General features: G+C 36.9%; 1 long non-coding RNA gene across 3 annotated transcripts in view; it reads right to left on the minus strand.

The window, feature by feature from the left end:
• Positions 1-13,694: 13,694 nt before the first annotated feature.
• Positions 13,695-26,343, minus strand: part of LOC117239734 — a 119,385-nt gene continuing 106,736 nt past the window's right edge. For 2 of the 3 annotated variants that reach the window (XR_004494518.1, XR_004494519.1), the window contains exons 2-3: positions 15,907-16,239; positions 13,695-15,372 (exon numbers count right to left, since the gene is read on the minus strand). This is a non-coding gene — a long non-coding RNA (uncharacterized LOC117239734). Of the gene's footprint in view, positions 15,373-15,906; positions 16,457-26,343 lie in introns of those variants that run through there. The other variant, XR_004494517.1, reaches the window with a different exon arrangement.

Here is a 26,343-nt window from a genome sequence, read left to right on the forward strand (position 1 = left end):
GTTCTACTATAATCTTAGAATTTGAATATGTGAGACGAGTGTCCACAAATTAAGAAAAAGCGTGGAAGATCAATATTAGGTTTAGAAAGTTTTAGAAAGGCGAGAGATAGAATTAAGTGTTTGAGAATATGGCGTGAACAAAAAGTAATGTTTAAGTGTAAGTGCCTGGAAGTCGCTACATCGAATAAAAAATATGAAAAATAAACACTTTGCGCGTGTAAGGTTAATGGATTATAGTAGCGTATAAAAAGGTAAAGGTATAAATACATGCGTGGAAAATTGAAACTGGTCAGTCGAGGAGAAATGCATCTCCTTCCAAAGTACACTCATAATCCAGTAAATCCATCTCGCAAACCATCTCGGAACCCGCATAAATTCGGTGTGCCAGTTTCTCGTCAGAGAACAATTGATACGCGAACAATTTTCTCGGTGGACGCCGATCGATCTGGTGTCGTGCCTTCCTGCGGGACGTCTTAAAGGGATTCCCAGTTGATCCATTAACCATTAGATGTGTCACGAGAGAAGGAAGCGATTTGTGACCACCGATAGACATGCCCTCAGGGAACACATAGAGACAGAGATAGAATGGATGTCCCTATATGTGTGACGGATCATCGCCTGCAGCGCAACCAGAACAGCTCTCAACCACCCCTTTTCTAGCCCCTGGACTAAAGAAACAACTACCACCCTGCCCCTTACCAAAGCATTTTATTTCCCCTCTTTTCCTCAACAGAAAGAACAGTGAATTTATCGACGAAGATAATACATTCAATTCGATCGTCTGCATCGGCTGCTTGGACGTTCCTTGATCCCTGACGCTACGTACCAAGAAAATACAGTACACATGATGGATCCGTGAAATCTGGAGCACTTCCAGGGACGCGTTCGTGAAAATAAAAAAGTGGAAACCGGTGTTTTTCACGTAGTAGTGCATCAGCTCCCAAGGGACGAAACGAGCATGCTCACGACTCAGTCGCGGAAAACGATTTCCGTCGATCGACCTGGAATTCACTCTCTTCCACAATCCGGACGAAATTTTCCTGTTGACCGGCCTTTGGTAATGAACTGTTAACCCTTCGTCGAATAAGATTCCATGGGATTTCTCGAGGGTCAGGTAGTCGAGATCGTTTGAGCTTTCTGGAGAATTGTTTTGTCGTTGTAGCGCTTGCGGGGGTTATAGTAGTTTGGGGGTAGTTTAAGGACGTGTAGTTTTATCAGGTTTTGTGATTTGGACTTGAAATGGAATTGGATGGAGATAGTAGAAGCGTGGCTAGACTCGATTGGTGAATATATGTATTGCAATATAAAAATGTTGTTGGTATTAAATGAAAATACTTTAGGATAATTTCGTAAGTAATTATGTGTAAAAATGTAAAAATGAAAAAAATGTATGAAAATAAATTATCAAAGTAACAAGAGCAATGAGACAACAGTTTGATAAGATCAGTTTTTACAGAAATATAAAGTATCGCGAAATATTTTAAATTGCGTCTGACCAAAACTACTCCAAACTGTTAATCGTTGCAGAACTTTAAAGAGTTTTCAATAATTATCATAGTGATAAAAATGGAACTGGACAACAGACCGATAGAATTACTCCCAACAGGTATTTAGGGTCTTGCACGACGAGTTATGAATGCTATCGCGCCGCCCTTCCGGGGCCCGTGCAGTTTAATTATAATTGCGGAAGTTCGCAAGTCTCGGTCTGCGACGGTGGGGCATTCATCAGCCCCTTTATCTTCCGTGGAACTCGTGCCAGGCTGTTAGGAACGAAAGAAGAATATTCCAACTTTCCAATGCCTCCTGGCAACTTTCTCTCCCTCTCTTTGTCTGCCCACCCCTTCCCTCTCGCTCTACGTAGTTGGTTGCTCATTGAAATCGACAAAAAGAATTCTCCAGCATAAAAGAGAGACGAGAGACGAGAGACGGCGTGGTGACGGAGGATCTTAAAGGTCGCGAGGTGACTTCGAAAGTGGGTAATAAAAGTTGTAGAAGAAGTCGGTGCAAAAAGGCACGGAAGACTAAGAAGAAGAAGGGGATGGTTTGTAACGGTGATAAATCATACATGACGCAGCCTTGTTTTTTCATCCCCTTCGGACCGAGCTGAAATTTTTCTTTGCGGATCCTCGTATCGACGCGACACTCGGATATCGGCGGAAGTTAGGGTCGCGAATACGTATCTGCCGCGACGCGGAATATTTTATGGCGGCGCGTGACGGTGTTAAAAGATCGCCGGTATAAGAGGCACGACGATTTCCCAACGAGGGACACCCAGACGATAAATCTTTGGGTCGTTGGTTATTGACTATAAAATGAGAGTAACAAGATTTGGCGAATGGACGAATCGAATGTTGTTAGAGAATATATATCCTATATGTATAGCTTCCTATATATTCTATGTATATACGGAATCTATTCGGAAAGTAATCATATACTCGTATATAACATTGAATTGGAAATTTGATTCGAAAATATCTTTCTTTGAATTTTAAATAGTTATCTCAGTGTTTCTTTTAATTCAAACTTCAAACGAACCTTGAAATCTCCTTTTGGGGGTCACATAATATAATTATAATTGTGCGTACGTTAAATAAAAATTATAATATTGTTTTTAATCAATGTCCATCAAATTTCAAAATCGTTCAAATAAATCGTGGCCAGATTTTTATGCTGTTGAAGGTAAAAGGAAATGCATAGAACGAATATAATATGCAGATGCAAATAAAATATCCAAAGTATAGCCCACTCTGTAACATTTAATAGGCAAAGTAATTTTTTATCTAGCTTCCATCTTTTTAAACATCTTCCATAAATATGTGCACGTGCGCAAAAATTTTCGTCCTTTTGATATTAACGTGAATAAATTTCTTCTATCCTGCTGTAAAATTCACGCTATGTTCGAGCAACCGAGTGACTTCTAAAAGCTAACTATCGTTCGTATCGATATCGAAGCTGAACGAAGCCAGGCCTGGTGATTGCATCGAAATTCCGATGGAACGCGTCGCGATTATCGTTCGATATCGCAATCACATCGACGCGGCTGGCATACGATGCACGATACGAAATTTTCAGTTGCTCGCTCGCGAAACATTTCGCCGTTCCGATTCGTCGGGATTTCTGTAAGATTATCGGGCGAATAACGTGCGCTGCAGACTGCACGAAAATACTGGATGCAATCGCGAAACAGCTACCAAGATTCCCAGCGTCATAAGCTGTTGCGCTCCAATTGCTGATCCGTAAAATCAATGGCTACGACTATTCGCGTTCTACAGCGCAAAATTTTCCTTTACGACATGCTGAATGTCGGGTAATAGTTATCGTTAAATTCATATTTTATGTGCTCCACAAGGAAAAAGTTTATGTTCCTGTCGTTTAAGGGATTATAGATCATCTGATTGTCTTTGAAGATAATAATGAGGATGTTAAGATTTTTTAACGTTCTGTGTATTAAATACTTATCTGAAAATAGCGAGATTAATTTTTATATTTATATTGCATTTTGTTATTTTAACTCTCGTGTATTGGAATTTTTATTTCTGAATGTCGCTCTTGCTTTGCTAAATAAGAAGACTTTTAGTGTTTTAATAAAATCTTTAGTATAAATGCATGTAAATAATACAATAAAATTTAACTGTATTGGTATAATATTTGTATTAGGTTGTCCGAAAAGTGTCTTTCTTTTACAGACACATCTTTATACAAACTTGAAACCTAATCTGTCGAACGTTGTGATCTTTATCTTGATAAAACGAAATGGATCATACGTAATTCGATAAAATAATATAAAACGAAAAATGTTGTGTATCTGTTATTTCCTTATAAAACGAAAGAAATTTTTCGGACGACCTAATATTATAATTTAATATTTCTTTTGTTATATCGTATTACCGTATTCGTTCCAACTGATAAGGCGAAGATTTCCAAGTTTTTTCTCAGATTTCTAAAATTCGTTTGTTGAGGGGGAAACGTAGGACAAATGAGAATGAACTGTTCCGCGTGGTCAGATGGAGAAATTATATTTTAATTTATGCAGTTTGTGAAGGGGTTAATTTTCGGCGTGCATTATATGTCGGGCTGCGCTAGTTAAACTGCATTTCACGTGTCTACCATTGTAATTAACTAAATTTACAGTACTTTGTAATAGTTTGCTAAATGTACGATAGTACAGTTTTGTGCGATTTTCGCGTAATTAATCCCATCCTATTAACAATTTACGGCCTCGCGACAATCTAGTATTTTGCAAGTATCCAATTTCTTCGAAGATATTCATGCGGTTGTTAATTTCGTACAATTTTCCACAAGAAAATATAGTCAAGTAGGGTTATTTAAGCCTAAATATCTTAAAATTCAATTTCAAAATTTGCATAGAATAATCAAACTTGTTATATATTATGAGGTGCCATTAGCATACAACTGCGGTTTAATGATCATCATCGACGAATATAATAGTGAAATATAGCGAAATATATCGTGTACTTAGATTGATAGCTTGAAGACTATAGTTTCCTATGAGAATGTAACATCTACTCATAGAAAGGAAAATTTGTTCAACTAATGTTAATATTCTGGGTTACAATTATCCTAATTCAATAGCATGTGTATATTACTTTATTTTTGGAAGTTATTTTATCGCTAGTTTCATTAATGTCTATATAAGTCCGCCTCTCTGACTCAAGTAACCCTACCCTAGATTTCTTCGAATTATTCTCTCGTTCTTAACATTTTCCCTTGCTGCATTTAAAATACACGACATTTTCTCATTGTTCCCTCGTTTTATTAAAATATAAAGTTGCAGATTGAATTTTAAGACGTTGAAACTTCGGTAACTGAAATAACCCTATGTTACTACATTCTTTCCATCGCCTCGTTTACCTCGCGAGTTTCTCCACTGTCCACCCGGTGTGACCCTTGTAAGGCGGTAGCCAATTTTCACGAGGAATCGTAACGACGCGAGATAAATTGTCGGCGCTCTTCTGGGAGCTCAGTGCTTGTCTTCCTTCATACGTCACGCCAAATCGAGCGAGCCTCTCAAAGCAGGTTTACGGGTCTCTCGTGAAAAATCTCGAGAGCCGGCGAAAACCGCTATAAAGGGATCGATTTTTCCAGGTCGTGCGCGCGGATTCGTCGGAAGGTGAACCTATTAAAATATTGCGCGCCCGGGGAAAGTACGCGGCAAGTCGAGATATTGGAAAATATGTACATATTTTCGAGAGAGTGAACGAACGTTGAAGAGCGTTTCGAGGATAAGTATAAACGTAAATGTTGCAAATTTAAATGGTTTCGTGTATACGCTTAGCGTAGTGTTATTGAAGAGCGTTGGAGGATGGCGAGGATGTAGATGTGCTTGACAGGTAAGTGCAAAGTGTGGGTATTGGAAATTTAATAGGTTTTTTAGCTTAACCTTTTTGCGCAATTATTTGCGCTGCTTCATGGTTCTGAAGATCGATATAAGGAAGGCTGAGTGGATGGAAAAAGTTAACTTGAAATCTGTCTTCCACTACTTTTCTCAACCAATTTTCTTCCCAGGCATTTATAGGTTAATCGTTTTCAGAGGTATTTATTCCTCATGTTACTATAACTTTCCTTAACTGCCTCTTCCACTTTTCTCATTTGTTTTCTTTGCGCTGTTCTAAGTCAATTCTCGTTTAGCAGAAGCTTTTAAGTTAAAAATTCCTAACGATTAATATTTATTATAGCCGTGATATTATGAATTCGCATAAACATCCGCACTCTAACAAAAAGATTTTCCACAAAATCTACCTTCTCATATAAATTCTTTATTTCCAATTTACCCTCACACGTAAAACCATCCCTTAACCGATTATAAATTATTAATCACCATATGGTGAATGACTATATTTTTTTAATTCAATCTCCCCCAAGAATTACCGTCTCCTATATTTCTCCTATATTTCTCCTATATATCTCCTATATTTTGAGTTTACCTTCGCATGTAAAATCGTCGTTTTAACTATCACAACTACTCATTCCGTAACACCTTACATATCCAACAAAAAACATCGTTTACATGCTCTTCGGACGTGGTTGAAAATTAGATGGAGGAACACAAGGAGCAAGGCAAACACTCGGTCAGGGTTAAAATGGCGTGGCTTTGTACAAAACGACCGACACCGTGGCACGAGGTCGTCGCGGTGTTTTACGGCGTTGTTTTCATAAGCGGCAGACGACGATATAATTTTCGTGTCTGTTCCCGCGGGAATAAACGGGCCAGAGGCCGCGTTGATATCGACCGGGACTCCGCCCTGTTCCCTGCACGCGTCTCCACTTGCTTTTTGGCTTATACTTGTCCCCTCGAGAACACAGGAAGTCACTTCTTTTTTCTCTCTTCCCTCGGCGAGATTCCGAGGAATAGGTTTGATTTGATCAAATTCTGTGACAAACAGGATCGCTATCCCTATGGTTATCCGGGATTTTAGCATTTACTAGACCATATGGGATTCGGTTAGTTGGATTTGGACCCGAGATTGCCGCGCGTGATCGTTTGCTTGTTTAGGTGTCATCGGTCCTCTACGACGAAAGTTACTTAATTTGAGAAGTAATTTATTACCTAAAATTATGTCGAAAAATACAAATAATTAAAATGATAATGGAATCATGCTGTTTTCTTTATCAAATTTACTACAGAAGTATATAAAAAAGATAACATTCCAGGACCTGAAAATTTACATATTAAAGGAATTCTGGAAGAAATTCTTCGAGATTATTATTTTAAAATTCTATCTTTGCTAATTTAACTCTAAGCACCCTCTAATTTGTCGTAATAGCGAATAAATGATTGAGAAATCGATATGGAAAGAAGGGACGACGCTCGTTAAGTAAACATGTCATCTCATTCTGCGAACCGAAGAAGACAGCTTAAAATCCCCAAAGGGTATGGATACTGAGACGTATTAAGACTGAAATAACAATCATTAAACAAAGATGAACAAAACCTTTGAGAAAGAAAGTTACTCCCATTACCGCGGAAATGGCCCGACAACTCTAATCCGGCAGGCAAGAAACGTTCTCGTTTTCTCAAAGACAGAAACTTCGAGAGGAAGAGCGTCGTTGTAACTCGATCTTTCGCGTCAAAGCGGAATAGCCAACAGCGGAAAACGTATTTTCAAATTCCTCACAGGAATGTAATTATCAGTCGCAGCTGTTTGTTTTCGCTGTGACGTATACCACCAGCGATGGGAATAACTTCAACGCGTGATCGCTATTCAAGAATTTCGCAACATTTATATGCAACAGATGTAAATTCGTATAAATACATTCGTTCTTTAAAACATTCGGCTATAATTGTGCAAAAAAGTTGGTAACATATCAAAAAATACTTTAACGGTAAGAAGTATTAATATCTACATCTTATTACAGGATTTAGTAATAATTAAAGAAGATAGTGATTATATAATATTAGAAACAATACTATTTTGGTATTAAAAATTTAATATCGAAATATTACTACGTTAATTTGATATTATAGACAAATTTTAGTATTAACATAGTGAAAATAACAATAAAAAAAGAAAAACGATTGGAAGAATGCTGGAAGGGGAAGATAGTGATTCAAAATTATAGCTATATATTTCGAATGATATGGGAACGTTAAACACGTAAATGCACTAACAGTAACTCCAGTTTCGAAAATAAAATTTATTACCTCATAATCTGTAGTTTATTGTCATGTATTTAAAATTATCTTTATTCGAAAATTTGCTCAAGGTATCATAAATCACAAAATAAATAAAAGTTCTAACTTTCTACAGAGACGTGTTTCAACGATATTTTCGAACCTATTGCTGGGCTCGAACGGGACAGACGAGAATAAAACTTAGCATGTACCTTGGTTCGCTCTCCAGAGTATTTCTGGCGTGTGACCCTTGACTCGTGAGCAACGTCATGTCTTGCACTTGTTTACGCAATTTCAAGGGTTTTCTTGCGAAAATCACGTCATCATCTTGTTGAATCAGCCACAGGGCTCCGGGGAAATCGCGACAACGTGGAACAAAATTGAAAGGCACAGTTCGCGTTTTCCGGGCGTAGAATTGGATCGAAAAGCGAAATTGAAAACTTCGTAAGAATTCGAAGTAAATGCGTTACATGTAGCTGAGAGAAGCTGACACAATACCTGCACGTTCAATTCTCGAGAATGTTACTTCAATAGAACTACAAATTGTTACGAAGTATTATGCAACTACGACAAAGAATTATACATTTATGAAACTGTGCAACAGTTTGGAATAAAATTGAAATTCATGGAAACTTTAGGTCGAACACATAAATTTTCTGTACATTCGACTAAAGCGATTCCCATACTCTCAAATTTCAATACTTGCAATTAGTCAAAGTGGAAAGCGATTACACTAAAGAAACCAAATTATAAGGAAAAGATAGCTATCTTTGAAATGACGAGATATTTATTCAAACTATTCCAAACACCGACTTTAGTTACAAAAATAAAATAGAAAAATCAACTTTATTGTTTTCTCTACTTGTATTATTGCTTTCCGTCTCGAGAACAGATTATTATTTTATAGGACGCTCAATATTTACAAAATGAAATCTACATAGAACAATGCCTTTCTGACATTCCCATATTTCGTTGCAAAGCCCGAAAATTGGTTGGAATTCCTGCCAGCTTTCTCTCTCTCTCTCTCTCTCTCTTTCTCTCTTTCTCTATCCTATCCATGAACGTCGCTTCTCGAGAAAAGCAGGCATAGGTATAAACAACATTGATATTTCTCGCAAACTCGATTTAACTGAAGTCCATAGGAGGCTGAGAGGCGATCTATCATCGAAGAAGGATGCGGCCAAAGTGCCGTGAGAAATGCAATTCCACGACGTAAAGGAAGGATCAACAGGCTTCGATGCGAATCATCCCTTAAATGGCCGCCTTGCCATCCTCGAACAATTCGCTCGAACGATCCAACCGATGAAAAATTCAATCGGCGAAATTATCTCGGCTCGATTCCCCCGAATAATTCTGCGGGGAATCGAATCGTTGGATAATTCTCCGCGGTGGTGGTTCCTTCGATCGAGAGGAGCTCTTCAGAATGGAAAGCGAGCCGACCGATTTCAGGGTAACTTTATTTCAGCCCTCGTTCTGTCTAGCCTCGTCTCTTTGCCTTCAACCCCCTTCAATCAAGATTTTTTTTTTTGAGGGGGGGGGGTCGAATTGGAATAATTTTTTGATTTCTCGTTCGATTGAATGAAGTCAAGTGGAGACATGGTTTGGTACATTTTTGATATGTGAATCGAGATGTGGACTTTCATTCATAAATGTTTAGAACGTAGACAGTTCTACAGTATTATTATAATTATGTGAAATATAGATTCTAGTCAATAAATTAGAATCTCTCAACATTTCTCCATTTTATTCTTTCGTCTTCTTAATACATTTGAGAAGCGTAAGTGAATTGTATGTATATGCGGAATGATTCATGTAACTCGCGCGCCTTGAATAGCTAAATTATGTGTCTGGTAAAGCAGTTTTTGTATACGAAAATTTCATGGTTTCACGGATGACGAAGAATGGAGTATCGACTTTTCCTTTTTCAAAGTCAACTTTGTTTTTTTCAAATGAAATTGTATATTTGTTATATCATAATTCGAAGGAATATCAGACTTCAAGTAAAAAAAATACTAACCAATTATGGTTTTAAATCTAATATGCATAACGAGATATTTTATACAGTTTCTCAGAAATTTGCCTCGGCGATGAAGATTTCATAGTATCGTCAGAAGATTCGCTAAGTCGTTTTACTTAGATTCCTTTTGCTTTTAAATTCGATGCTTGAAATAATAGTTTATTAACATTGACAATTATGTATAATAGTAATGTTCATTAACATTAACAAATAGATGTTAATTTGTATTTCTTCTTCTTGTATTGATTATCGCTCATACTCTTCCTGGTATTTTTCAATATGCACAGTATAATTATTATACTTCGTTCTTCACTCAAAGCTTCTATATTTTTAGGAAAAAATTAATAAATTTCCTTTAATAAAGGCAAATGGCAGAGCGTTGATAACATCGAACGATTCTCTGTGGCCTACTTTTCCTTTTCGCCGAGAGAAATAAATTACGCTACTCCGTGGTGTTACTTTAACATTGCGTTTTTCCTTCTTTTAAAAATACGATCACTTTTTAGCGGTACAAATAACGTTCTAGAAGTTCTTTCTGCGTTTTCCACCATGGCTGAAGAAAGGATTGCAGATTCAAATATTGACAGCGAGAAAGCTTCGTTAAATATATTATGTCGTAACTTCACGTTGATAAAACGCGTCTTTTCCGCAAGAATTACCTTTACCACAAATTTTTATTCCCTCTTTATCGTTTGTCTCATAGTCTATGGTCTATCCCTAATAACATTTGTGTACAATATCTCATTATTTTCTTTCTTTTGCATAATACATTATGGTAATAAATCAGAATAGATAGTAATAAAAGCATTAGGTAAGTACAACGTCCAATCGATTATTTTTTTTCGTGTGACATGAAAATCAACAGACCCAAAAAATATCTCCACCATGGGTCAACAAAAACCATACGTGTACGCCTCATGATTCAAAGGAAAGAACCCTTCTTTTAGCTCGAATCGTCGGGCATTTTTCTCGCCGGTACCTTTTACGAACCTTTGATACCGTATATCAAAGCCCATTACACCATTTCGGCCAGTTATTATTTCGTGATACGTTCGGATACTGAAAAGTAAACCGACGAGAAACGTCTCTCGCAGCTGCACGAACTCGCCGTGTCGACTTCATCTTTCTTACTAGCTCTTTTATCGAGCTCGTAAATTTCGTTTCGGTAATTGTTTACGGCGAAACGAAAAGGAAACGCAGCCATCACGTCATTATTACGCTTTTATTGGACGGATTCGAGTAGCAATAAGTATCGTTTTACGATCATATGGACGGCCACTGAATTATCGTAGCCCATCGATACTTAACCAATCGCCTCGTCTACGTTCTACCGTTGTTTCTCCAAGGAATCGAATTTTCTGGCTATTCGCGCGAAGGTTTGTTTGGGATTGAGATTCAACGAGGCACGAGTCAGTAAGTGACTGGATCTGCAGGGTGAAAATGGTGATCGATTTTTATCCTTTTCTATGTGAAATTCTGTATTCTTTCCTTTATCGGAAATAACACGTAAAATTAGTTTTTGTTGAATTTGTAGAGGGAAGTGTTGATGGAAGGTACGCTTAGTATTATATTAAAAATATTTTCAAACATGTAACACATATAGAAATAAATTCTGTTCTTAATCTACAATGATTATCGCAGAATTTGTTTAACGCTAGAACTGGCCACATTTATTATTATATCTAACTCAATGTGTTATACATAGTAAATTAAAGAATTAAAGCGATATAACAAAAGTAGTATATGTAATTATGTTCCTAGGTTAGTAAAAATAAACGTTAATATTACCAAAAACATTTGCATGTTCTTAGTAATGGCAAAAACAAAAAATCTGATACCACATCTTTTGATTGGTTTAGTAGGTCTATTGTTCAAATATTCATTTCTTTGACCGATTCAGAATTTTAATGTCTGAATTATGGTGCAAATAAAGTGAACTCATAAGAAATTCACAAGGGAGAAATAGAAATCTCGTTTTAATATTTATTTGTAGAACAACGTTAACATTCCTTTGAAACTGTATTTTTATTTAATTTTGCGATTAAATACATATTTTTGCAATCTCTGAAGGGTATATTGAAACCGCGAAGCATACACCATTTTGTACTATCATTCTGCTGAACCTATTCCAATTCCCTTGCGCTCGTACATATATTTTAGAAGCGCGCTGGGCAGGCAATAGTCGTAAACAAGAAGAAAACAGCAGGAGACGCAGGCTGTGATCACCGAACGATCAATGTTGTTTATTTAACGACCTTAAGTCCCGATATCACAATAAGCCAATAAAAGCACCAGCAATTTCATTTCCTAATACCCCAATCAAATTAATTTTCCCCAATCGACTATACTCGCGTACAATTTCTCAATATTCTCTTAACACAATTAATTCTAATAAGGGGTGCATACAAAATATTAAACTGTGATGCTGCAAACAACCCTTTAACATAAATGTGCAAACAAAGGGAGCAGAGAGAACATTAATACGAAATTCAACTCACTATTCAATTTAATTGCTATTTCATATTAATTAGAACTGATATAGTGTTCACAAATATGATATAATATTGGAAGAATTGATTTTGAAATTTATGTTGACTTTTTTTTACTCTTCTCAGTGAATAATGATGAACATGAAATCTTAAAGCCGTTTTTTAAATATTTGCCATAGACTTACGGACTTATTTACGGACGCTACTTAATTGAAAGTTTTTTGACGTGTGTACTTCGATACAAAAACATTATTTGAATGTTTATCGCATATATGTTTCAAAAAATAAAGGATCGTATACAAGATATTGCAATAACATAAGAAGTATCAAAATTATACGCTTCATATTTAAATAAAATGAAATGAATGTGAAAATAAGCAAATTTTTCATATGTCCTGAAGCATGTACGCACCCGTCTGAAGTTTATCATTTCAAATGAGATTCTTTTCGTGACCTACTGTAGTCTTGAATAGGAGAAATTTCTTCCGCTATATTGTAATTTAAACTGCAGACATGTAACACATCTGATAAATATTCAAATAGCGTCTTTGTACCAAAGTACACAACTTATGCAACTTTTAATTAAGTAGTGTCTATTCGTATATACATATAATATATACATATCATTATTAGGGCTTTTTAAAAAAAACTGCTCAGTTTTCTTCGATCAAAAGTCACCCCTTCCAACATAAATTTTCAAACAAAGGGTGCGTAGCGAACATCAGAACGATACAAAATTCAGTCCAGAACCCAATTCCCTAATGTCATACCCTAATTTCTCTCTAGTGTACTACGTGCACGTACAACGTCCAAATATTCCTGTGTAACATAAATATTCGAACAAAGGGTGCATAGAGAATCTAGGGGGCGATCGAAGAAGCCATCGCGAGCGGACGAAAGGGAAGAGAAATACTCGCCTTTCCACGTTGGAAGGGAAAGGTGGAGCTGCGTAGGACGCTGGGTCATAGGGATGGTTAAAGGATGGTGGGTTGGTGGGCCAGTCGGTGTGCCAAGGGTGGGTCGAATTGAATCGAGGGGTGGTCTGTGTGTTGTCGGATGTCTCGCTGATCGATAACCTAACCTATTAACCCAGTGAGACAGCGCGCGTGCGTGGCCGCCACGTAGGCGTCACGGCTACTCCCGTGACGTCACGGGACTCGTCGCAATATCGATTGAAAAATCCGGGAAATGTCCCAGGACGTCGGTAACGCGTTGTTCTGGGATTCTGGGCCGGGCCAGCGGGAGATTCAGCCCCAGCACACCCATGCCACGGCCTCGATACGCCTTTTTCGTGCCTCTGGCCCGCTTTTTCATCTACTCGTCCTCTCTGTATCTTTCTCTCTCCTTCTCTGTACACGGATCTTCGTTGTTAAAGCGGATGCCACTGTAGAAAGTGACGACGAGGAAGATTTCCGAAGAATTAGGATTTCGTGGAAAGTAACTCCGCTCATAAGCTGTTTTGTAGTTTTTTAAAAGGTACGTTTAAAAGTAAAGCTAGAGGATGATTCGTCATGAAGTTTCTTTTGGAATGAAATAATTTAATCATTTTGGAAGATTAATTCAAAATGAGATATAAGATATATTTCAGTTACCATAGCGTGATTGAATAAACCAATACGGAATGAGATATGACTGAAATTAGTTTAAAAAATTGAATAAAGTAAAAGCTTATATAATAGTTTAATAACAATTATCTCTTACTTCCTTTTACCCAATAATTATTATACAAAAGGTATCCTGTTCAAATTATAAAATTTAAACAGCTTTTCAGTTGCGTATATTATATACAATCCCTCCAGATACACGTCAAAGAAGAGTCATTACATCAGTCATTTAACGTCGTCCGAATGTGCAAAATCCATTCCTCCAAATGTCCAACCGTGAATCTCTAAAGTACCATTTAACATGCCTCGTGCTATCATTTCCTAAACCTCGTGCAGTATTGCCCCGAAGCGAAGTTTTGACATCGCTTTGAAAACGGACGAAGAGGAAAGCACGTGCACAAATTCGGCATATTTCCACTAACACATCCCCTATCGGTAACGTGTAAAGCAACTCTGATTGCCTTTTGGCTATCTTGAGCAATCGACGTTGGTAAACCGGTCTCCCGATTCTTGACCGAGCTCGTGATTTCACCGCAATTTCTTCCGGCTTCTCGGCAATTTCCTGCGAAATTCCGTCGTGAGACCCTCGATATCCGTTACGATATTGTTTACCTCCATTTCTCTCAACGTTGTACACAAGCCACGCTCACAATTCACGTAACCATAGAGATGCATGCGCATCTTTTTCACGTGGATTTTATGCATCGCGTGACCCCGCCCCGGCTCGCTGATTATTCGCCACACAATCGTACCATGAATTATGGATCGATGCCCGCTACGTCTATTCGCGTTTGCACGTGTCCGAACATTCAGAATTTTCCTCGTTCCCTCGTTCCGCCCCCCTCCCCTTCGTGTAACCTATTTTTCTGATCCCCTTTGATTTCTTCCTATTTTCAACAGATTCTCCCTTTTTCCTTTTTCAGTATTCTATCTTCTATTTCTGTTTTGTCCGTTCTTTTCTAATTTTGTTTGCTGCTTTTCGTTTTTTTATTATTATTCGAAACACACATATCTCTTTGATATTCTTTCTTGATTGCTTGAATCCTTGTTCGCTTTCCTTTTTTTCATATCAGTTCTAACTCCTATGATACTATGTTTCTCTATTAATTTTTTTACTTCTTCTTGTTCTTTTACTTTCTTTTTTATTTATCTATTTCACTTTTCCGCTGCACTTTTCTTCTCCCTTTTCAACATTGCTTAGACTCTTGTATTTCTTGTGCATCTTTTTACTATTTTCTATTTTTTACACTGTCTACTTATAGCGCATTGTGCGGGTTTCTATACTTCTTGGTACTTCATAACGGCAGATATCATCACACTGCGCGTAATGCAATCAATCCGCATCCCTAGACGTCGAAAGCCAAGTAACCGTTGGTTTTATTAGCCGTGAGTGCGTGTTTCGAAGCAGCCCTGATGCGGATCGATTTTCATAGTCCATTAAGTAATTGCGCTGCTGGACGACCGTGATCGTGCGCCGCAACCAGGATCGTTTCCTGGGTGCGCTTTCCACGCCGATTTCCGCTCGTCTATAGTTTATGACATGACGACGTTGGTCCCCAGGATTAATCGTTCGCCTGAATTAATCGATGCCAGAACGAATTAGTATCTTCTAACGATTTCTGAGCATCTCTGGAAATTACAAGACCAATGAATTAATTCTGATCGAACTGAATTTAATTTACAAATCTGTTATTTGGTTATGATTTACCAGTTAAATGAAACTTGATATAAAACTATATATTACAAATTTCTTCACACAATTTTTCAACTTTATTGCTCGAACTAGCTAACTAAACTAATTTACATCCAACGATCGCTAGTTATCTAAATCAAAACATCTATTAATTTTTAACAAATAACATTTTAATTTTTGATTAGCATCTATCGATGAATAATTTTCTAATAATCCGATTCTTCGTTTTTTATGTATCTATAGAGAATGTAGGCTACACTAATATATTAATTCTATACTTTTCGGTATACTATACTAATAATCCAATTCTGTATATTTTAGTATACGGAGACTACAGGCTATTCTATACAAACTATACGTCTAAATCTATCACGACGTACGTACATAAATATTTAAGGACTTTCAAAATGACGCCCATACGATTCCATCTTACTACAACAATGAGCCATTGAGAAACGATCATACATCACCCCGTCTGCCATTGACAAGACGAAGCTCTTCCAGCAATTACATTCAAAAGGTCGTTCATTCGTAATGCAATTCCCTGGCGACGAAGCATCGTTGTGCACTGTTGGAAGGCCTCGGGCGATTTTCTATCGTTCGAACGCATCTTCGTCGAAGAAGGCGGCTCGCTTTCCCCCTCGTTCTATTCTTCAGGCTACACGCGAACATAGGATTCATAAGTAACCGGGGCCGTCGTGACACGAAGATCGCCGATAATGTTCTGCCACTTGGTCACGAGTGACCCCCACGACTTTCCACCGGAAACAACGCTTATTGTTCCGGCTGTTGTCGGTTTTTATCTAGAACAGAATAATGGGGACGAGTTTCTTCGTCGTGAGTGAATATAGTCAATCGTAACGTTGTTATTGTCTTTGGACAAACGTCGTGTTATCGGTCGAGCCCTGTTTGCTTGCATGTCCCCGATAGTGAAAAATGATAATCCGGCAAGAAAACATAGGTGTGATGGGTTCAATGATGTTGAAAGGTTGTGACAAATACGAAGGATTTTTTTTTAATTTTGATCCATAGTTACTGAGCGACTTTGTAGGTAATAGTTTCATAGATAAGTATAATACCATAAGTATTAAGACACTTGCTGTGTATGAATTTAAATATTGGAACATATTTAATACAAATTGAATCTCTTTCACTGCTCTTAGTTTCTATAGTTATTTTATTGTAGAACTACGTCAGAGATTTTACTTACAGTAAAATTTATTAGCGTTCTCCATTTTTCATTTTTGTTAATCTAACGAGTAATAATATAAATGGCTGGTAGTATTGAAGTTTGATTATTCAAATTAATCATGATACAAACTATTCTAAGTTAACTTCCTAATAAGTATTACTATCAAATTGAAACAAACACATTTGGATGATATTTTACGACTTTTTTCACTTTCTGCCCCTTAAAATGTCCTACTAATTGATATTCCAATAATCGATGCTCTGTGTGATGATTCTAATTATCCTTAAAGGTAATCAAGTCTTTAGAAACGATAAAATCTTGGTCCATATGACGAAACTAAAAATTACGGGGGCATCCTAAACACTCTTCCCATAACCGACGTTACTCCAATTTACCGAACAAACAAAACTTGCCAAAGCACCGATTTCCGGCCTCTTCATAACAGGCTACGTCGAGAAACGCGCAAAGTGAGCATATAAAATGCGATCCTTGGCAATGCAGGACTGGCCGGGGGCCAGAATTATTCTCCACGGTTGGCCCGAACCGTTTGTGTTCGACGATGCTTCGAGCGAGAATCGGAAATTCTGCGGCGGCGCTCGTTTACCGAAAGGATTAATTTGATAATGTTACACTAGCTCGACGGTTAAGCTCCTTACGGCACACGGAGAGGCGCGCTTAGCCAACGGTGAACACTGGGAAATCGATCGGCACAATTACCGAAGTCGCTGTATCGATTCGCCCTCGAGACCGGACCCAAATGTTGTAAATCGCAGTTTAAGCTGAGGGTAAATACACTAACCACCGAGAATTACACCGATACACCGTCCCTCTGGTAATTGGTCAACGATAGCTTTCCTTTGGTCTTACGCTTTTTCACAAGATTTTTCCCCTCTCTCCCTTTCTTTCTCCTTTCTTGGTCCGTAGAAATTAGAAATGGGGATTATCGGTTTTAGAAACTTGTTTGGAGATTCGAGAATTTAACTACAAGTGGTACAAAATAGATTTCTGTAGCTCATGACGCGTTTTAAGCGAGTATTTTAATTTGGCTTTATTAAGTTTGAGGTAAAGTTAGTAGTTGAGTTAGAGGTAAAGTTTCAGGTAAGTTAAATTTAAGAGTCTTACATAAAAGGGTAATAAAATTCTGTAGTTTATTTGTTTTATTTATTTTGGCTCTAGAACTTGTTTGACTCAAAATAATAGCCTTTACGGAAATTTGAGAGTTTTATTTCAAATAATTCCTATTAATAGATATGCGTAATTTATGAAGAATTTTAGCAAAGTGTATCCTGCTTTGATTACAGAAATTTGTTTCAGCTAAAGAATACGGTTCATCAAGATTCGAGAATTTACTTTCAAGTAACAGAAGGGTAAAATATTTTAAGAGCAGCTTTTCCGCTTTCAGAAAATATATCGATACAATATCTTCGAATCAATTATTTTATTAATAATTTATAATAGAATTTAAAGAGATCTGATTGTGAGATGAATACATTAAATTAATAAACATACACTCTTTGGTCTTTAAAATTAATCTTTAGCGAATATATTATATATTGATACGATGTGTTTGAATTATGATTTAATAGTTTTGATAATGTATCGTTTAGTCACTGATACCGTTTGATACGAAAGAGATAAACGATATAGTTCATTTTTTAAATTAAACAACGGTACAGGGAAGACAAATGATCGTATCGAGGTAGAACAGAGCGAACCATGTTCATTAATATTGTTGGCAAATGCTTACTCGCGTGTCAGGTTATAATGGTTCGACGATTAACTTAGTCCTCATCCGGTTGGCATGGTTTCACGTCTCCCGTATCTCGGAGCTTTACGACGTCGCCTAATAAAACTGACCGATTCCAGCCCCTTCGCGATCGATAATGCAATTTGATTTGATGGCCGCCACTTCATCCTGATACGATGGAGCCAGATAAAAGGACGTCGCTTCCACGTAATGAAAAAAGACTTTCATTACGCCGATGATCCGATCGGGACGATTACGTCGTATTAAACAGTGTACGAGAGCTTGATTTGTTTACGTGGAAATCGGTCCTTGATGGCGGCACAGATTACAATCATAAGCTCTTATCGACGTGCATTGTCGCGCTCAAATGGAAAATAGGTCGATCTGATTTGGAATATAGGACTTGCAGGTATTTATAGATTATGTTGGTTATCGCGCGATTGCATCGAAGGACATCAACTTTGATTAGTTTTTATCATACTGCGGAATAAAATAAAGTGGATATGATTTCGTAGATATTAAGACACACGATGATTTCGTATGGAACGCGACAGATTACTATCAGGAAAGGATTCATCGATCAGTATTGTAGATCCGTGCGAGAAAATATAGATGAAAATGTAATAGAAATTGTTAGACGAAGTTGCGGAAACGTAATAAATTGAACAACTTCATGTTAACCCCGTAATATCTTAATTCGTCTTTTTGAAAATATTTTGAGTGTATTCGATAGAAAAGTGCGACTAAAATCTGACAGTAATTTATAGAACCATTTATAAAACTCGTGGAATCTTATGGAAACTGGTGAGGAAATTAAATACCAATATTAAGTGAAACAGTTTGATACAAGCGAAATGAAGTTGAATGATTTATACGAAAGTACTACTACGTAACACGAAACTTGCTATACTTGAATCTGATTAATCAATACGTGAATGCTATAATAAATATCATAATATGCAAGTACCTTTTGTAGTTGCTATATATTGGTACAATGTATTCCAATTAATTATTTTAGAATTTATAACAAAGTTTAAAGGGACTTGGGAATTTCTTTCAAAATTCTATCAACAAAAAAACAAAGCTTTAATTTCTCCTCCAAACAGACTATACAATTTCAACATCGAAACACGTGAAAATTGCAAAATTTCGACGTGATGGAGCACCGTTAGCAGAGAATCGGTGCGAGAGAAGACGATGCAGAAGCGGTTTTCCGTACTCAGTCTCGGAAGATTAATTCAATTAAATGGTAACGGAGATGCATGCGCGAGAATGGGCGGCCACATTGCGGCCGTGGAACGGCGATTTTGCACACTCTAATGTGGTCGCGAGAATGCACGCGCTCGCTAATAATTACTATAACGACCAGGGATTCGACGATTGTGCGCGCTTAATGGCGTCTGGACGGTTCTTGTCGCGCGAGTCTCCGTGCGTTTCATCGCAAGGACCAGCCGGATCCGCGATATTACCACGCCTCTGCGAGAATCAGACCAACGGGAAATAATTTCTTGCACGCTGCAGGCGTATTGGTGTGTAGAGCAGAAAGTACGAGTAGTTCGTGAGGTCTTTGTACAATAATTTGGTGAACTCGCGATCCTTTGTGACCCTCTTGCGTAACTGAAGTAATGTCATTAGTACAATTTTATGAGCCACAAGTTACAAGCTATTATGCATAAATTCTATTTTATAATAGTAATACGTTTAGCAAGGAATGAAATTAAATTTTATAGTAAATTCTGCAAGTTATCATACAAGGCATGCGATTATCTTTGATAAGAGGATTATAAAATGATAAAAGTAGAGCTTATAACCAATAAATTGTATCCTGTTAGTCTATTAAAATTGTTAGCGATTATCAATTATTTTCAAAGGTAGTGTATTTAGTACAGAGTCTCAGTTTGGTTGAAATTAGGTACACAGTGACTGAATCTCATCTCTGATTCTGGTGATGATTTCGTGTACCAAACTGACAAGTGACAAACTTGGCAGAAGTCCTAAGTGTTTATTGATCTCTTGCATCGCATTCAGTGCCACACCGTTGAACATTCATCTGCGTAAACTATTATGTTCACCGGTATAAAACGATATTTCTGTAAATCTAGCTAACGTCGTACAAATTTTCAAACTTTATCGAATCTTTTTATCTTTGAATTTTATTTTTAAAGAGTCTGAAGAACGATTTTTAGTTTGGACGATTATTATTTCATTTTCGTGCGTCCGTATGAAATAAAAGTGTTCGCGAATGTGGTCGGAACGTTCTACGATTGAATGCAGTAATTTGGATAAAACGTTGTTGCACGAGTATTACTTAGCTCAAAACTGAACGTATCCCATGTGGCAGCATTCAGCGCGTTGCCACGAGCGCGGAAATTGATTCCGAAAGCTTCATTAATTCTCAACGCATCCATTAATACGGCAATTAATCATTCCGAATCCCATCAACATCCCATGCGTCGTCAAAACACGTTCAACGTCGCATTCCACCGTAACGATCCTTTCAGTTGTTCCCAAACTGAATGGAAGACATCTTCGTATCTCCTTGATGTTCGAAGATATTAACGTACGATCGTAAATTATATACCGATTACCGTTTGTATCAAACGTTTTCAAGTAAAAAGTGTAAAGAACGTAGATAACATTTGAATCTTTTGCCAACTCCCTTCTGCAAAAGCTAAGAAAAATATCAATCTTTTAATTCGATAATTTCTAAACATTCATTTCTAAATGGAGATGTCAGGTTGTTGGGTAGATTTCTTGGGAGTTTAACATTCTATGTGAATCTTATGATACAAGAAAATTTATTGATGTATTTCCAAGTAGCCATTTCTCTCATACATTGTCAAACCAAAGTAATCGAAATTCTTTATTAGGAAATTGTCATCAAGAAATATGTACACATAGAATATTCTTAATCCAATTTTCAAACACTCATTCGAAACAAAGTGATTTACATTCCTTACTTAAAGAATTTGCACCAAACAATACTCAGCAATAAAACGTTCTTAACACAATTTCTCAAAACCTTAAACTCTCTATACTTATACAAAATATTTATTCAACAGGATATTATAATACCTTCCCATTTAACACACAGTGACACAAATCTCTTATCTAGAAAATTTATATTAAACAATACTCAGCACTAGAATAGACCTTAAGCCAGTTTCCAAAAATTTAAACCCCAAATCCCTTCTATGCAAAATGCACATTTCTTAAACAAGGTTTAATACTTTTAAATGTAAACTCAAGTGTCAAATATCCACTCAATTCACCGCATACCATTCTCCACGAACTCCGCGAAACTAATTCTTGTAACCTGAAACCTTTCATAATCGTTTCCTTATTAACCGAAGAATACTCGAAACGTTCTCCCAAAAGACAGCATCAATAACCAATGAAGCAATAGAATGACGCGTTTCCCTAACGAGCCTACGACGTTGCGGAGGGCCCGGACGTTTCCAAATTTATACTCGATGATAAATAGCGCGAGCATAGCGTTTGTCGTGTCTCTGCGGCTATTTTTGGGGACGAGAGACGAAAAGGCAAGGGCACGTCGTCGAACGGCCTTGCCAAAAGCTCGATGACGATCGACTTAAGAGGAATTGTCGCGCTGTGACTGGCAACGAGTCGCTCGGAAGCCTGATATTCCGGAACGAGGCTTCGCTTTGCGACGATCGGCCAGCGACTTGGCATCGGATAACGCGAACCATGACCGACTCGTGAATCGAGCGGATAGACCTTCGATCGATGGGCCTGCTTTCGCCTCGACCAATGCCAACTGGGCTAACGTACAAACGTGAAGAGCTATCGTAAACTAAGAAAATATTGGCAACGTGATGTAATATTGGTAGGTGTGAGTTCGACTTTCAGCGAGATTTCTGTATTCTTTATGAAACAGTCAAGGATAGAGTGAGAATGTTGTATATAAAAAGCGACAAGGAAGAAAAATAGTTTCAAAGAAAGTATTTGATGAGATGATGAATTAAACTCCGAGAAGATAGACAGTGTAGTGGATAAAGCGAACGTAAATAATCAAATAGTAAGGTATTAATTTTTGAAACGAATTACATTAAAGAGTTTTTAAATTAATTTTTAAAACGAATTTTTTAGATAATGTAATAAGTTTGTTGTTTCCATATAAGGAAAATTGTTTATTGTGGACTGTATAACAAATATTAATATTAAAGACAGAAACAGAAATTTTTGGATCAAAATGTGATCATTTTTTATAGTTTCTTCCTTTGTTATTTAATCTGTACTATACGGAACCGATCCCCGATCGATTTCCTTAATCGATGATGTGACGTTTGTTTTATTGAATATTATAAGCAATAACGTCTAGACATATGTTCGTGCGAATGGATAGTGTACAATGAAAGAATGTAACTTGTTACAGTGAAACTTGTAATTATGCAGCCAATGAAATTTCTTGTCCAATCTGTTAGAATGACGATTAAATTCCGATAATCAGGCTATAAATCGGTAAAAAAATTAATTGCACCTTGGAATAAATAAAAAAAACACAGCGTAAATAAACCTAATGTAACCCAAGATTAATATAATTCTAGCTATTAATGCTTCTCAAATATTAGGTTGTCCGAAATGTTTCTTTCATTTTATAAGGAAATGATAGACGCACAATGTTTTTTGTTTAATATTAAATTATTGAATTATGCACGAACATAATAATAGAAATAGAACGAAATGGATCACACCTAAATCAATAAAATAATATAAAACAGAAATTGTTGTTCATCTATTATCACCTTATGAAACGAAAGAAACTTCTCGGACAACCTAATACATTACTTATTACAAGACAGTCAATCCTGTAACTGGCTATCCCAACTTTCAAAATATCACCTTTAAACCACTAAACCAGATATCACTGTAATCATTATAAAAGAAACATTATAAAAACAAATTCAACAGTCAATAAAAGACGAACCTAGTAATTCTCCCTCGCCATCGAAATTACTGCGGGCGAATGATTCTCGGGGAAATCGTTCGGCGACGCAATATTCCTGGCTTATAAATCAGTCTCCCGTATCCAATGAGCCTACCGAGCAACAGTGTCTATTAAAATACAATTTGCAGAGTTTACGGGGGCGGTGTTTCGCGGTTGTCGAAGCGATATTCCCGGTCGACGTGACGCGTCGGAATTATTGCGTCCGAAGGGTCGAACGCGGCAAGGTAAAGATTAAAGGGCTGCCACGGGAGCGTTTCATTCGCTCCACGCGGTGGATTATTAACTCGCGAAGAAGCCGTGTGATAAAGTGGCGAGCGAAGCGTGCTCGCGTCGGATCGTTGCTCGAAGCCTGACCGTAATTGGTTATTTCATCCTCGAGGATTCAGACGAATCGCGAAACAATGATTCCATGGTACAACGAGTAGGATCATGTGGCATTTTATGGATTTTACGATTGCAAAAAGAACGTTTGTGCATCGTGTTGTTTCATGATTTCGTTCATTTGATACGCGCGTGCAACGAAACTCTGGCTATTTCTAGTTTTTCCCCAAAGTATTTTTATTTCTCTGCTACTTGCTGTTAATGGTTAGAAATAAACGAAGGATTTAGAGATACAACAGAGGATAAACGTAAGTTTGAAATATAGCCGATACGAAAGGACATTATAATTCTACAAAACGGAAAAATGGTTGGAAAGCTGAACGCTAGTCTTACAAAATAAAAAGAAGGTCGTAAGATGAATGAATACGGTAATTAGTAAGATAATGAATAAGATGGTAACAGGAAAATAAGGACACAGATCGTTGCAAAGAAAAAGACACTTACGAAACGAAAAGAGGATTTGAAAGGTAAGAAAATAGAGGCAAATTATTATGCAAGGGCACTCTGTTTCAGCAGAAGACTTTATTTTCTCAGAATTTTGAATTTTCTGTTTCAACTAGAAGAAATTGTTCATTTTCTAAAGACGTTCACTTACTAGTTCACTGCTGTTATTAATTGTTAAATCACTACGCTGTGAAAATGAAATTCGTCTCATTTCATTAAGTCGAATAAGAAAAGACAGGAAATTAAATTCGACAAGAAATTCTAAAAAAACCATTTCTTAAACGGAATATATTGTATACCCACAATCTGCAAATTATATATACACTCGATCGAGCATAACGTAACTCCTCGTTTTATCGATATTGCCAATTTTAATGACGAAGAGTTCAGCAAGTTCGCATCTTAAACGGGTTCGCGTGAAACGAGAACGAAACACGATGGCAATAACGCGCGGCGTAATTGGCGTGAAGCGCATCTGCTCTCGCGAATACGTGTGTATGCTCGTGATGCGGAATATTAATGAGTGGGATGGACGGGCGCGGATCCATCGGTCGTTCGTGCGCGAATTATAATGCGACGATGCGGGCACGGTGTTTGCGTGTATTTCACCGAGTGAATAGCAAGCAGCCAGATTGTGAAAAGTTCAAGCGTCGTTTCGGCCTCCGCAACGATTTTGACTGGGTTGCGTAACCGTTCGCGGAAAATTCAGACTTCGTTCAACGACGAGGTAATTTTATTTCGATATGGTTGTCTATAGACTGAAATGTCTATCTTATTAATGTTGTAATATGAATTTAACAAAAATTTCTTTCTTATTGGTGAAGAAATTGCTTGCAGAGCGAGAAGTGTTTCCGATTAGAGGAAAAATGTTCTATTTGCAATTTTCTTACGAAGGAATTGAGAGAGTTGGTGTGACTTTTAAGGTAGAATTTTATATTCTATGAATTTTAGGTTTTAATAAACTCGATACTTTATCTTCCATTAATTTGCCTTAAATGTAACATTTATTTTATGTCTTTTTTACGAGTCATTAAATAATTTAAAGGATATAAAAATACATAAATATTTCATAGAAGGACGTTGAAACGATCAAGTAAACACTTCATCGATTGAACTTTTTAATTCACATGCGAAAGATAATACAACAAAACGATACATAATATTGCTGATTACATCGATCTCGCATAAATGAATTTATTACGCAATCTAATACGAAATAACAAGAACTTGTCTCATCGATCCATTTCACAAGCTCGCCATTCCGATTCCATCGAGATCGACTGATAATTCCGCGACCAAGCAATACTCGATCCACTGTTTGCGTACACTTTTCCGATCAAATAGCGTATCGCCACCTGCGATTCGCGCAAACAAGATCAATACCCAAAAACATTAGCAAACGGTCCGTAGGGCTAATAAGCGATGGAACATCAGTATCAGCGTGACGCTATTTACTGCAACAACGACATTAAACGATATTCACGTATCTGTGGACTTAGCACGACATTATTGATAGCGACCAACGTTGGCAAACAATGCAGGTATTAACGTATAACTCGGAGAACGTTATTAATACTCCATCAAGTTTGCGAATACACACCTATTTACCTTTAGGTGCGAAGTTTATTTTATTCTAATTGAGTAGAAATTCATTTAGGGTTGAATTTTAGAACAGAAACATTTGTTTAGAAAAAAGAAAAAATATTTGCATAAGAAAGTCGTGGAGGATTTTCAAAATAGGGGATCTTGATTTATAATATAAATTAAGAGATTTATGCTTGTAAAATGAAGAACGTTATAGATTAAAGAATCTTTTAATTTTTTACCAACGAATTATTTTCTCTAATTCTTTAGACTTTATCATTGAAGCCTAAAGCAACGTTACGGAATGAAAAATATAACAAACATTCGAAAAAAAGCATTTCTATATCGGTTTAGAAAGTAGATAGAGAAAGATAAGGTAAAATATTTCCATATTACGCAATAGATGATAATTTCTGAAAAGTATTAAGAGTAATCAAGAATATATAAAAAAAGCAATACTTAAGTATTGAAATAATTATTTCTAAAAATTCCACTAATCTAATTGATAAAAATATGCACTTGTAAAAATATTCACGGTATAATCGTATTATTTTGAAGAAATAAATATTGGAAGATGACAGTTCTCCCGC

Source organism: Bombus vosnesenskii, unplaced genomic scaffold (genome assembly GCF_011952255.1).
Source record: "Bombus vosnesenskii isolate JDL3184/JDL3185 unplaced genomic scaffold, Bvos_JDL3184-5_v1.1 scf7180000014105, whole genome shotgun sequence".
In the NCBI taxonomy this organism is placed as follows: Eukaryota; Metazoa; Arthropoda; class Insecta; order Hymenoptera; family Apidae; genus Bombus; species Bombus vosnesenskii.